Here is a 13,870-nt window from a genome sequence, read left to right on the forward strand (position 1 = left end):
ATCCAGTGACTGTTTATAAAGCGATCGCATTGACGTGATCTGTTGCACTACACGGACACGCGTGTGCTATTTACATACTGCTGGCCTTTAAGAAGACACCCATAAACTACAGGCATCGCCACTGTTGACAATTCCTTACGTGTTTGGAGCAAGGTGGAATTTAGCTAACGTGTGCGTTCCTGAACATAAATAAATCCCCCCCCCCCCCCCATCAATTCTTCCTTGTCAGTCTGCTTTACGATTATCCAACTTTGCTAAGTTCCATGCAGCATAATCTGGATTGTTTTTATTTATTCATTTCATTCATACATTGTTTGTGTTTGAAATTCGTGGGATGAAAAAGCTTTTTTTTTTTAAATAGCATTTTGCAGTGAAACTGTGGTGCATTCGCAGAGGAGCGAGCCAAAAGCACTCTGAAAACTGTCAGAGCGGAGTGCCAGGGCTGCGGCTACGCGCTAGCGTCTGATGGAGCAGCGGTCCCAGTCACGCCAGCCACATTCTGCGTCTTCCTGCTGACAGTCTGAGGGGCGAAGCAGCAGGACACAGGCGCGCGGAGAGGAAAGTCATCACACGTCACGTCTGTCATGTCACAATCCGTCCAGGCCTGGGTCAGATGCGTGTCTGAAATAGGACACTGTAACTCCTGACAGTGCCGCTCCTGTGGATCCCTGAGGGTTTTCAACACTTTACTGACCAAATTCCCCAAAAAAGAGGAGTGGTATTCTGATCATTGGCAAAAATAGGTCAATAATCTGCAGGGTTAAAATATTTCAGATAATCATTTTGCCCAGGCCTGGCTCCTTTATACATTACACCATACTCAGTGGGTTTTCTAAAACAACTAATACTACCAGTACTACTGGTATTACTACTAGTGCTGCTACTACTACTACTACTAATAGTACTACTTCTGTTACTACTATTCTACCACTATAACTTCCAGTATTACTATTATTATCCCAATGAGTGTGAAAATGGCTGGTATTGGTTCCTGGTATTGCTCATATGTACACACGGCATTATGCTGAAATCAGCTGGCTGATGGTGTAGTGTGATAGTAGGGCCACACTTGTATCTCAAAAGTTTCTGGGTTTCATACACCTCAGGGGTGCTGCTGTACCCTTGAGCAAAGCACACATGTTTTGAGTTGGTTCAGTGAAAATATCCAAAAATGGTATGTTTTATTTTTAAAAAAGTAATCTGGGTAAATTTTTGTGGATAAGTGTCTCAATTTAACAAAATGAAATCAGGAATATATTCCATTGCAAGTGCATCGTTCACATGAAGGACTTGATGTAATAGTACAAATGAGGAAATACATAATCGCACAATGTCCTTTGCTTTTCAGGTGTTGGTTGTGCCATTTTAGCGTAGCCTTTGTGTTAGCCCAGCAGCTGAACTGTTCAGACAGATCTCTGAGAAGAGCGCTGGTGGTCCCCAGGGATGGACTGCCATCATAAGAGCAGGTGTGTGATTATAACAATCTGGAATTAGATTGTTCCGGTTGCTAGCAGAATCTGATGCTTTTTACTGAGTGAAAAAAAATAATGTGTGATTGCATTTTCTTTTTTCTGAACAAGTTATAAGATTTAGATTTTCTTCCTACTTCCTTGTACCACACATAGCGCAAGACGATTTTCAGATGATATCTATGTTAAAGGCCATTTTGAGGTACAGTACTCTTTCCATGGTCTGTGAAATCTCCTCACTGGGCCCTGGAATACATTTGCCTGAGCAATTTCAATTCATTTGATTTTAAGAATCAATAGAGAATATATGCTATATTTGATACTGAAATGTTTTTGCAAAAGTGTAAAATTCAAGCCTAAAGTGGGGAAATATAAGAGGGTATTGTGTGACATTAAAGGCTACTTCCACTTTGTGATGCCCTTGTAGACAAAAATTCCGAAAATTCTGTACATTCAAAAAATATATTTTTACTTTTTTTTTTGTCACTACATGTGGCTGGCAGCCATGCAGGGCTGGCACACACTTGGCTTCCCCCAAGGGATAGAAGGGAGGGATTCAGCTGGCAGGAACAGCAGTATGGAGTGCTTGAGCAATCACTGCACACGTATGATTGGGTCTCCTCCACCCAACATTAGTGAGTGTGGTGGGAGAAGAGGCAGGCCAGTGGTGATGGCGGGTTTGCTTCACCAAACGTTCTGGCCAGCAGCTGCCAGGGCTTCTGAAGGACACTGGGAGCTTTGGGAATCGGAAAAGAACGTTCTTGGCAGGAGACATATACGAGCACACTTTTGCGTTGCCATGCAAATAGGTGGGTGTATTAGATTTAACCTACCATAAAAATTCATGGGACATCATGAAACCTAAGGGCAATAGTCAACCTTTTTTCAGAGCTACAGAAGTGAGGCTAACCCTGGAATTTATCCTCCTGCAACCCTTAGCTCTTAGACTTCATTCCCAGAGGTAATAACACAGCTAAATGCAGACCGCAGACCACATTATTATTTGATATCATTATATTATTATATCATATTATATTACAATGGGGAGTTTTAAAAGTACAGTATGTCTTTGGCCATTGATAAATGTATCGTTCGTGACTGAGAATAATTATGCTGAAGTAACATGGACAGGTGCCTAAGCACTAATGCTTGTAGTCATTATTCAGAAAGGCAATTGGGCACAATTGATACAGTCATTTAACCCGCAGAATGTCAGCCCTGGCAGAAATCAGGATAAAAAAACCCTGGAAGGAGCCGTTGCTTCCTGCCATCAGTATGCAGGAGACTAAATCAGCGTACTGTCATTCGCCATCTGGGGCGATGACAGCCAACCGCCTTTTTTTATCTTGGAAAGACGCTACCGCTAAAACAGTCCATGAGCGATAGGTCACAATCTGGCAGACGGTGAGTCACAACGACTCGGCGAGATGGAGATGTCATCGCCGCCTCATCTCCGGTTGTCCTCTCCCCGGCACGGCCGGTTCTGCTCCGTGAGAAAGACCAGGTTGGAGCGGCTTCTGCGTCAGCGGTTCAGCTGCGAGGAGGCGGACGCACAGCCCACGTTCGAGGGCCAGATGACCGCGGGAGGCCTCGCCGTTCTCCCGCGTTCGCTGACAGAACCGTGACGGGCGATAGCGGCGTCGCAGAAGGCATCAGATTCATCTCAACATTGAGGAAGACACCCTGCTTGGACCACCTCGTTTCTAATTGAGGGTGGCAATGAAATCATGTGAAAATATTGTGTTACTCCTCTGCAACAGGGCCATGTTTTCTTTAAAGATTAGAAAGGTATTATGGTCTGATGGAGGAATAAGCTCCCATGCACTAAAAACTGTGCACGCCAAACCGATAGACTGGAAGATCCAAGTGTGAAGGTCTGGACAGGGATATCAACGTTAGTACAGAACTTCTGTAGTGAATAGGGACAGTGCTGTTCGTGTCACCACACTGATGAATTCTTGGTGAACCTCACTAGCTTTTTCCACTGAAGATTAGTCCGGAAGGACGATGGAGCCTCTCCCATGCCTGTAGGAAACATCAAAGTTCAGCATGGGAACTTTGATAGGAACCAGCTTTTATGGCCAGATGAGACCATAAAATGCATCGTGTAACAAAATCTTTATTAAGGGAGCCAATGACATTGGAGAGTACTGTATATATAAGTACGCATACATAATGCATACGACAGAGATCGTTGCCTGACTTTTCGTGCATAATTTAAGATCTGAAACCCAAATGTACGGAATAGCTGCGGTGCTTTCTGCTGGACTCGCGCGCTTGGGAACATTATGCACGCATGCCGCTCCAAAGTGAGAGCAGATGCTCGAGGAGAACGCGGGCTAAGACAGAAACACTGCGCACTTCAGCCCCGGCCAAGGGAAACAGCGGCTGGCTTCTGTAGAGGCCTGTCTGGCAGCCCGCCTTAAAAAGTGCTTATCTGGTATCTGCGCGGGAGTGCCAAGCACATGATAACAATCCCTTATCTTATCTCGCTCTGTTCTGTTCGTTAATGTCGCGGCTTAAGGCCGAGTCTCCCCACACAGCCGGGGTTCACAGAGAGGATTGTTTGCGGATTAGTGGAGAACGGCCTCGGAGCGTTTCCCCAAGACAAAAACCCGGCCCGAACGCTCGCCCGGTCCTGCCCCAGCGCAGAGGTGCCGCTCGTGGTGTGGAGTGACTCGGGCGTGGCAGCGTGGGCGGACATGGTCTGCAGGCTTCACACAAAGAGCAGGACCATGGCCGGGACTCAGATCCACCACCGTGACTAAGCGGGAGAGAGACCTTCAGTTTGACGTTCAGTGAAAGCAAGTCTGTTCTATCAAAACGTTTGTTTTGTGCAAAGTTTCAAGAAACAACTACTACATTCTATTTTAGACAGTGTAATAAATTGTTAAATTGCCTCACCCATATTTGCCAAAAACACAAAAATAACAAGTATAAAAAATATATATATATATACAGTGGTGTGAAAAAGTGTTTGCCCCCTTCCTGATTTCTTTTTTTTTTTTTTGCATGTTTGTCACACTTAAATGTTTCAGATCAAACAAATTTAAATATTAGTCAAAGACAACAAAAGTAAACACAAAATGCAGTTTTTAAATGAAGGTTTTTATTATTAAGGGAGAAAAAAAATCCAAACCTACATGGCCCTGTGTGAAAAAGTGATTGCCCCCTAAACCTAATAAGTGGTTGGGCCACCCTTAGCAGCAACAACTGCAATCAAGCGTTTGCGATAACTTGCAATGAGTCTCTTACAGCACTGTGGAGGAATTTTGGCTCACTCATCTTTGCAGAATTGTTGTAATTCAGCCACATTGGAGGGTTTTCGAGCATGAACCGCCTTTTTAAGGTCATGCCACAGCATCTCAATAGGATTCAGGTCAGGATTTTGACTAGTCCACTCCAAAGTCTTCATTTTGTTTTTCTTCAGCCATTCAGAGGTGGACTTGCTGGTGTGTTTTGGATCATTGTCCTGCTGCAGAACCCAAGTTTGTTTCAGCTTGAGGTCACGAACAGATGGCCGGACATTCTCCTTCAGGATTTTTTGGTAGACAGCAGAATTCATGGTTCCATTTATCACAGCAAGTCTTCCAGGTCCTGAAGCAGCAAAACAGCCCCAGACCATCACACTACCACCACCATATTTTACTGTTGGTATGATGTTCTTTTTCTGAAATGCGGTGTTACTTTTACGCCAGATGTAATGGGACACACACCTTCCAAAAAGTTCAACTTTTGTCTCGTCAGACCACAGTATGTATTTTCCCAAAAGTCTTGGGGAACATCAAGATGTTTTCTGGCAAAATTGAGACGAGCCTTAATGTTCTTTTTGCTCAGCAGTGGTTTTCGTCTTGGAACTCTGCCATGCAGGCCATTTTTGCCCAGTCTCTTTCTTATGGTGGAGTCATGAACACTGACCTTAACTGAGGCAAGTGAGGCCTGCAGTTCTTTGGATGCGCTCTTGGGGTAATTTTGGTCGGCCGGCCACTCCTTCCACTGTTCCATGTTTTCGCCATTTGTGGATAATGGCTCTCACTGTGGTTCGCTGGAGTCCCAAAGCTTTAGAAATGGCTTTATAACCTTTTCCAGACTGATAGATCTCAATTACTTTCTTTCTCATTTGTTCCTGAATTTCTTTAGATCTCGGCATGATGTCTAGCTTTTGAGGATCATTTGGTCTACTTCACTTTGTCAGGCAGGTCCTATTTAAGTGATTTCTTGATTCAGAACAGGTGTGGCAGTAATCAGGCCTGGGTGTGGCTAGAGAAATTGAACTCAGGTTTGATAAACCACAGTTATGTTTTAACAGGGGGGGCAATCATTTTTCACACAGGGCCATGTAGGTTTGGATTTTTTTCTCCCTTAATAATAAAAACCTTCATTTAAAAACTGCATTTTGTGTTTACTTGTGTTGTCTTTGAATAATATTTAAATTTGTTTGATGATCTGAAACATTTAAGTGTGACAAACATCGGAAGGGGGCAAACACTTTTTCACACCACTGTATATATATATATATATATATGACATCTGTCATTGATTGCTTGATTTTATTTGACAACAAACATATAGATTATTGCAGAAACTACAGACAATAATGTCATGATGTCTTATTTCCATCATTTCCATGTGTTGTGTTTGATGATTCCACCATCACAGCAGAATTATTAGGTTTCTCAGTTTCAGTAGAAACATACAGGACATAATGGCTCTAGACCTTTCACAAGGCACACACCTGAACAATGGGCTGAAATTACTGCATTCAGGGACCCGAAGACAAGATCTCTGTTCAAGCCATTAATAATGCATTGACCATGACACCTGCAGCTGACGATCTGATGGTCTGAGGCCACCAGTTTTCATATTTCTAAGGAAAATATTATGACAAAAACTGATCATTGGATTGTTACTTGCTACAAGACACATGAAATAAAAAATATATATAAGTTTCATTGAAGAAATACATCATAAGTGGTGTTTGCAATGAAACACTTAAACTGAGAGAAGAACTCCCATCAATATCCATGAATAGGTGGATGCAATTATAGGAGAAGCAAGTACCAAGACATGGAAGAGTGCCACACAGCACACATGTTAGAATTACGCTAAGACGCAGAAAGCCCCCGGAAAGCTCCAGACTCCCTCCATCTGGCTATCGCGACCAGCCCTGGGCTACACAGTGCCTCACTCAGCGCCCGGCGGGGGTGTCGAAGGCCAGCTATTTAACACATCAAAACAACAAGCGCTGCTATCAAACTGGCCCTCTCCGCTGCTCGTTCCCGTGCTGCCCGAGAACGCGGCTTATCTCTCCTCCGTCGACCAGGCCCAGACACCAGATGCCCGCATTCTCCACCGAACGGCACGGCGTGGGCTGGATGCTGCTTCCACAGGGGCGGTATTCAGGACGCAGATTTTACTGGAACCGTGTCACTAGAGCCCAGGAACAGGTTTCTGCTGGGGGGGGTGGGGGGTGGGGGACTGCCAGGGCATTGTATAACATCCTATTACCACTAATTCCATCATTTTTTTTACACCACGAAATTAACTGGCAAGACTGCATATTTCCCAACTGTAAGGCATAACTGACTGCATTTCATTAGAAAAGACCATTTAAAAACTTGGACTAATACATAATGGGTTTTAAATGTAAAAAGCAATTTAGATTTTGGCTCTGCTCAGCTGTTCTTCAAAAGGCAGTGTTGAAATATTGATTTATTTATTTAAAAAACCATTAGACCCCCCCCCCCCCCCCCCAAAGAAAACAATGCCTGTTACGGATCGGGTTGATGTTCATTAGTAACCTTCTTTTCTTCTTTCTTTTCTTTTTTTAAAATTATTAATCACTGCTCTTCCATGATTCTAGAAGCTTGAGAAACATTCCTTCAACTGACAATGACAATAACAACCTGCTAGTTCCCTTCCTCAACCTCCTTTGTTCCTTTGGCAAAACCTGCTTTCAAATTAAAAGTTTAAGTGAAGCATAATTACATATCAGAGGATATTATGAAATGCAATATTACAGCGCATGTTAATTTTATTTGCCTGTAATCTTTCACACCCAGGCTAACAGGCGTTTTGAAAGGGCACACTCGGGGCTTGAAAAACACCGGTGCATTTCCAAGCGGAAAAGGCTGAGGCTGTGTAGGTCTCTGTTCTTTTGTCTTTGATTTCCAGTGGGAGGCACCAGGGATTTGTCAGCCTGTGATCTCCCAGACTCTTTGACAAATGAGTGAATTTGGCAGAGAGAGAGTGGATGAGGGTATGGGTCTCCAGCACGTGTGGAATGTAGATGAGGGAGGTGGAAGCCACGCAACCGGCCCGTTTATGAATCTCGGCAAAAAGAATTCAAACTAAAAAACCAAACAGTTGAGCTAGGCCTGAGCCCCATTGCAAATTGTATTGTTGCCCAATGACGTTTGGCCTGACTGTGGCTACTATACATACCTCTTCTCTGACAAAATAAATTAGCAAAAAAAAAACAAAAACAAAAACAAAAAACAACACTTCAGCGTCACCCACAAGATCCAAACTCAAGAAGGCTGTGTCTTGAGTGCGGCCTAATGGATATCAACTGATTCTGTGCATGCTGTTCATCTTCCACAACACACTGAGCAGAGAGCACGCATGGACACAGAACCCGGCTTGATTGAAATAAATGCACATCCCACTGCCGGAACACTCCAGAAGCAATCACTATTCAGTCAGTCTTTATTACTGTCCTGTCAACCGCCTCAGCGACCACACAATCGCTTTGCACAGGCATGGTGGATCCAAGTCATGGCGAAAATCTAAAGCCAACGTACAGGACCCACACCATGCTCAGGCCTGATCCTATACAAGTAAAGCCGGGCAGACCTTTTAGTTATACAAGAAAAACCACCCAGGATCTTGACAAAAATATGCTAAATATACTATTACTCCACAATTACCGTTTTTACCTTTTTAGCTGTATTACTGGATAGTAGCTAATGAATAACTATAAAATCCCTCCTTTGCTTAATTATTTTACTTACTTTTCAAGTGAATAAAAGCCACCCTTCAATAGACTGTTTTAATCCCAGCAAGAGAGACCAGTACTGTTAACGTTCCTGTAAACTACAAAGGGACAAGCTCTCCCCCTTGTGGCAGCCCTGGAGCAGTGCAGGTTCGTGGCGTCTCCAGCAGCTGCTGTGCGCCTACTGATAACTTAACCTTGTGATAACACACTAATTCATGATGAATGTTGTGCTAATTAGACACAGCTTTTCACAGTTAGCTAAGAGGACATCCAGCAGCAATTAGCCCAAGTCAGGGAGATAATTTGGAAGAGCAGAAAGGACCCTTATCAGACTTTCATGGGGGTCCCATTTGACAACATTAGCGTTTTTTTAATATCTCATTTATTTATTTAATTGCTTGTTTGATGTTTTTTTTTTTTTTTAGGTAGCTGCAAATAATCCCATTATCCAGTCAGAGCAGTGGTCTCCAACCCTAGTCCTGGAGAGCTATTGGGTGTGCTGGTTTTTGTTAACTTCAAAATCAGCACCCAGGTAATCAGATGAGGTGAGTTAACTGTGTAATCAACTGCTCTAATTTATTAATTAAGTGCAGAGTAGCCACGGAAACCAGCAGACCCAGTAGCTCTCCAAGGCCAGGGTTGGAGACCACTGCATTAGATGCTGATTGACAGTGGAAATATAAATGAAATAATGAAGGCATTATCTAAATAGTAAAAAGTGACCCCATATGTGGGATATGGTGATCACACAGGACAATTCCCATATGAAAATCTTAGACGTATATTTATCATATATGTAAGTCTTGTTTTTATATAGGGATATACATGTCCAGATTGCTGTACGGGTTTCAAAATAAGAGAAAGCATTTAATGTAGTGGTTCAGGAACCAGGCTGCGTTGAGTCTGAGCTCCACCTGGGATAATGCTTAACACTTACCTGCAATACACCAGCAAACACTTATATGTGTGAAAATAATAATCAATCACACAATAAGCATCTCTTGAATTAAGGAGTTGCTCAAGAAATATAGAAAATATAAATAATAAGTGAGAACAATCAGCACGGGAGAGAAATGTTTGTGTTGGATGATGGTGAGGTGGAGGGGGAGATTAGACTCCATCGTCATGTCTAATATAAACACTCCTCGACGATGTATTCTCCGCGGCCCCCGGTTTCTCTCAGCGAACGCATTTCTTCTCAGACAGATGGCTAACAATGAGGAATGAACGCATTAGCCAGGAGAGGCGACTGCACTCATCAACCTCCACTTTAGCCATTAATAATGCACGGCAGGGGGACCGGGGGAGTTAGCGCAGATTAGCCCTGCATTAAGGAATCATTTGCAATTTCTATTACAGCGACGCTTTGCTGTTTCTTAAATCGGGGAGGATTAGCACGGCTGTAATTGAAGTTTGTAAAAATTCCTGTGGAAGTTGAGCGGAATGCCCGCCCCCACCCCCCATGTTTCTACACTCTGACCATAAAAAAAACACAGTTCTTAATGAATACATGCATTACTTTACATTAATTTCAGCAGACCGTCTTACCCAGAGTGACTTAGGCTACAGTGTAGAACATAAATCCATTCACCTCATTTACATACGTAAACATGTCAGGCCTGGCTAATAACATTCCCAGACCAGGAACACAATATGTTCTGAGAGTTCAGGAACACTACATTTCGATGATTAAATATTACCATGGAAACACGTACCCCTTGTGTATATTGTTGTTGTTTTTTCTCTATTTCCTGATACCTAGCCAAGCTAAAGCTAACAGCAAGTCTCCATTTTGAGTAGCATTGATTTTTCACTATCGCCCCAGTCAACAAAAGGTGATCCCCATAAAAATCAGTCAACGATCATGTCAAATCAATACCTTCCACAAAAAACCTGCTTTGTTTAACTTTGTTATCTGTCTGCCTGGAGGGTTGGTTTATTGCCCAAGCGCAGTAACTCTAGAGGAATTATGTGATGTGGATCGATATATCTACCATCACATTCAGCTCAGTTACTCTGAAAAAAAAAAGCCTACACTTAGCTCTGTGAATAAATAAACGGGATGAATATTGCTTATTTCCGAGGTGTAATGGAATAGGTCAATGTGCCTGTTAGTTCGGCAGTCAGTGAAATGGAAGGGGAGGAGACAGCGTGACTCTGACGGTGAAGCACTAATCTAACGTATTACTTATGCACAGTGTGGGTGTCATTTTTTTAATCCACCGGGCCTATATATACCCTTCTGTGCCCTGCTATTATAATTAAATATTGCCAATTTTATTGCGAGGGTGCATAAGAAGCCTCTGACAAATACCCCAAATGCTGTGTGCTGTTTGCACTGACTGACAGATCGTGAATATGGAGTTATGCTAAACTGTCATCTGCAAGATGCTCCTTGAGGCCCGCTCAATTTGAATTAGGATTTAAGAATTCGGTAACGGCTACATGAATCGGCATTACCTAATGGTACGTAACTACTGCTAAATTAATCTGTACATTTTTGTTTATGTATTTGTACATCATTAATTCATGCTAACATCGATGTACATTTTGTTAATGGCAATTCATACTGGAATGAAAATGTTAATGTATTTGTTAATGGTTAACTAATTATAGGTTGATCCTATTATTTGGTCATGTATTAATATTTGTGTAATGAATACATTAGTTGTAGATGACAAATACATGAACTAATGAAGAGTTAATTTAATGCTTAATTATTTAGACATCAATGAACACATGTTAACAACTACACTAGTTCTTTCCCCCATAACCCTTTGCTTATGACCAAAGCTCTAGGGCCTACTCTGAATCACTCTGTCTCTCTACTGTGAACAGTTGATGGATGTACACACGGTTCCACCAAGCTTCCTTTATTCCTAGTTGACAGGGGGGGGGGGGGGCATTAAACCAATTAACTGGCATGTCTCAATCTCAGATAATCATAAGAAGATCCCCCCCCCCCCCCCCCACTTGTAGGCTAGAACAGTGCGTACAATGAAAATGTGCCGTCAGTGGAATTGACTGTAAACTGGTTTTGACTTCTGTGTCAATACGTCGATGCGTTTGGATGGCATTAGCGGTGTCCCCTGAGCTGCCTGTCGCTTAACTGCGTAAGATTAGAGAGAGATGCAGTCTCAAAGCCGGGCTGATGAGAGCTGCCATCTCCTGCAGCCTCTCCATGGACGGGTGAAAGAGGAACGATCTACCAAAGCACAAGATCGGTGTCCAAGCAACACATTCAGCAGCGTCACCCTGTGCATGTCGTTTAATCCCACTGACAGTTTCAATGTCCGTACGCTGACGCTAAGCTCGGACGCTGCGTAGTTCTCTAGGCACAGTAAAAACGGTATCATTGGGAAAATGTAGTTGGAACAGAGAGGCGTGCAGCTGGTAGTGAAAGCTATTCCACTGAGCCACCCCCCCCCCCCACCCCCACCCCCACCCCCACCCCATGCACCCGCCCCCGCCTCATCCACCCATTTCCTGGCTGCGCCGTGTCACTCAGCTCCGTCCAAAGTGATGACATGCAGCCCTTGCAGCGGATAGGCGAGCGAGTACAAACAGACAGGCAATGAGATTAAACAGTCTGTCACTCTCTTATCTGCGCCAGACACGGCACTGACTTCCAGGCCCCTCAGGGACCCTCCGTCCAATCTGAGAGCCGGCGCGGTGAGCCGACTCCTGGCCCGGCCGACGCAAATCGCAGCTGTCGGCGGAGAGGCAGGTTCCCTTGGCGACGGGCCTGACTTCTGTCTCTCCCCTCTACCTGATCTGTCAGTGTGACGGGAGCTGCAGCACGTAATCCGCCCTTTGATTCCAGGCTAGTTCGCCCGGGGAAAGGCACATCCCAGGTTTTGTTTATTTTATGTTTTCTCCTTCATGAATCCTTTATGAGCCCTAATAACAAAATTATGGGATGTTTTTTTGTTTTTTTTTGTTTGTTCGTTTGTTTTGGAATGTGGTGATGTTTCCTCGTTGTCTTTCGGGAGACATAAGAAAAGCACAGATATTTAAAAGAAATGTGTGCAGGACTGTGGTTATTTTCCTTAAAGGCAATAATTATAGGTCTATCGTTAGACCGTGTCAGACTGCAGTCTACAGATAAGGATAAGCAATAACATCCAGCTGTAATTTGTAAATTTGCCTGGGGTCCTTGACTGTCCAGCTAATATAGACTTGTTTTATTCATTTATTTGTTTGTTACCAAAATGCAAAGGCTGTTGAAGACAACGTGGCGTGTGGTACAGTAATAATTTCATTAGAGCTCAGCTGTGTCAGCTCCTGGGGTGCATATTGATTGTTTGGGTTGCTGTAATTGCAAAGCAAACACAGTGGTTGCTCCCTATGATCTGAATAAAGCAAATACATAAACTCCATTGGCATGGATGGTGCGGCTACATTTACCTTTTAAACAAACTTGTGTTTTTGAAACAAATTTCAATGAAACATTTAAAGGTACAATCGGTAAGATTTTTGTGTTAAAACATTGTTACAAGACCATTGTAAATCCCTTCCTATAATTGATAAAGGTGACAGTTAAAGGCAGGTAACGCTGCCTGTGTTTATAGTTTATAGTTATAGTTTAAATTCAGGTTTCAAAATATACAGTTGACAGACTGACACTGTACCAAAACATTGTATTGCTGTACAATAATTCAACGTCATCACGTTCACAGAGGGGGAGGGATAATAGTGTTGTGGTTTCAGGGTGTGGCAATAAAATTACACTTACAGGTATCAATGCTTGTTTGTACTACTTGGAGTATAAAATGCACATGTTCACATGACTATATAACATGTTATGCAAATGCAACTAATTTGAATTTGTGTTTCGCATTTGTATCCAAACCAAATGCTGATTGTGTAGTTGCAGTTTGGAGTGTTATCATGATTTTAAAACTCCTATATGGTGTCTTAAGTCTTTGTTGAAAAATGTTCAAATTTAGCTAAATAGTCTTCCCTTTCTCAAAAGTCAAAATACTTTTTCTTGCACACCACGAAAAGGCTTTGCGGACCCATCTCCACACTGTACAGAAATAAATACATAATCTACAGCAAGGTTTTCCATTTCAACCATGATTTGGCACACCTTATTCTACTAACTAGCAGATCAACAAGAGCTCTAACTTTTGAATGAGATGTGCTTTGTTCGAGTTGGGCAGCCCTGATCTACTGGAAAATTTGACATAGCTGCTATAAGCTGCCCTTCATTTGCATAAAAGTTACAAGACAAAATGTTTGACTTCGTGCCATTTCTGGGTTTTTTTGTTTTGTTTTTAAGACACTACACTTAACTGTGAGAAGAGTATGTTCTTTGGAGTGTTCTAGAGCTCCATTGACTTTACCAGCAGTGTCTGTTACATTAGCATCAGAATGTTCAGCGAAGAACATTCTAATCCCA

The sequence above is a fragment of the Conger conger genome, chromosome 11, assembly GCF_963514075.1.
Source record: "Conger conger chromosome 11, fConCon1.1, whole genome shotgun sequence".
NCBI classification, from domain to species: Eukaryota; Metazoa; Chordata; class Actinopteri; order Anguilliformes; family Congridae; genus Conger; species Conger conger.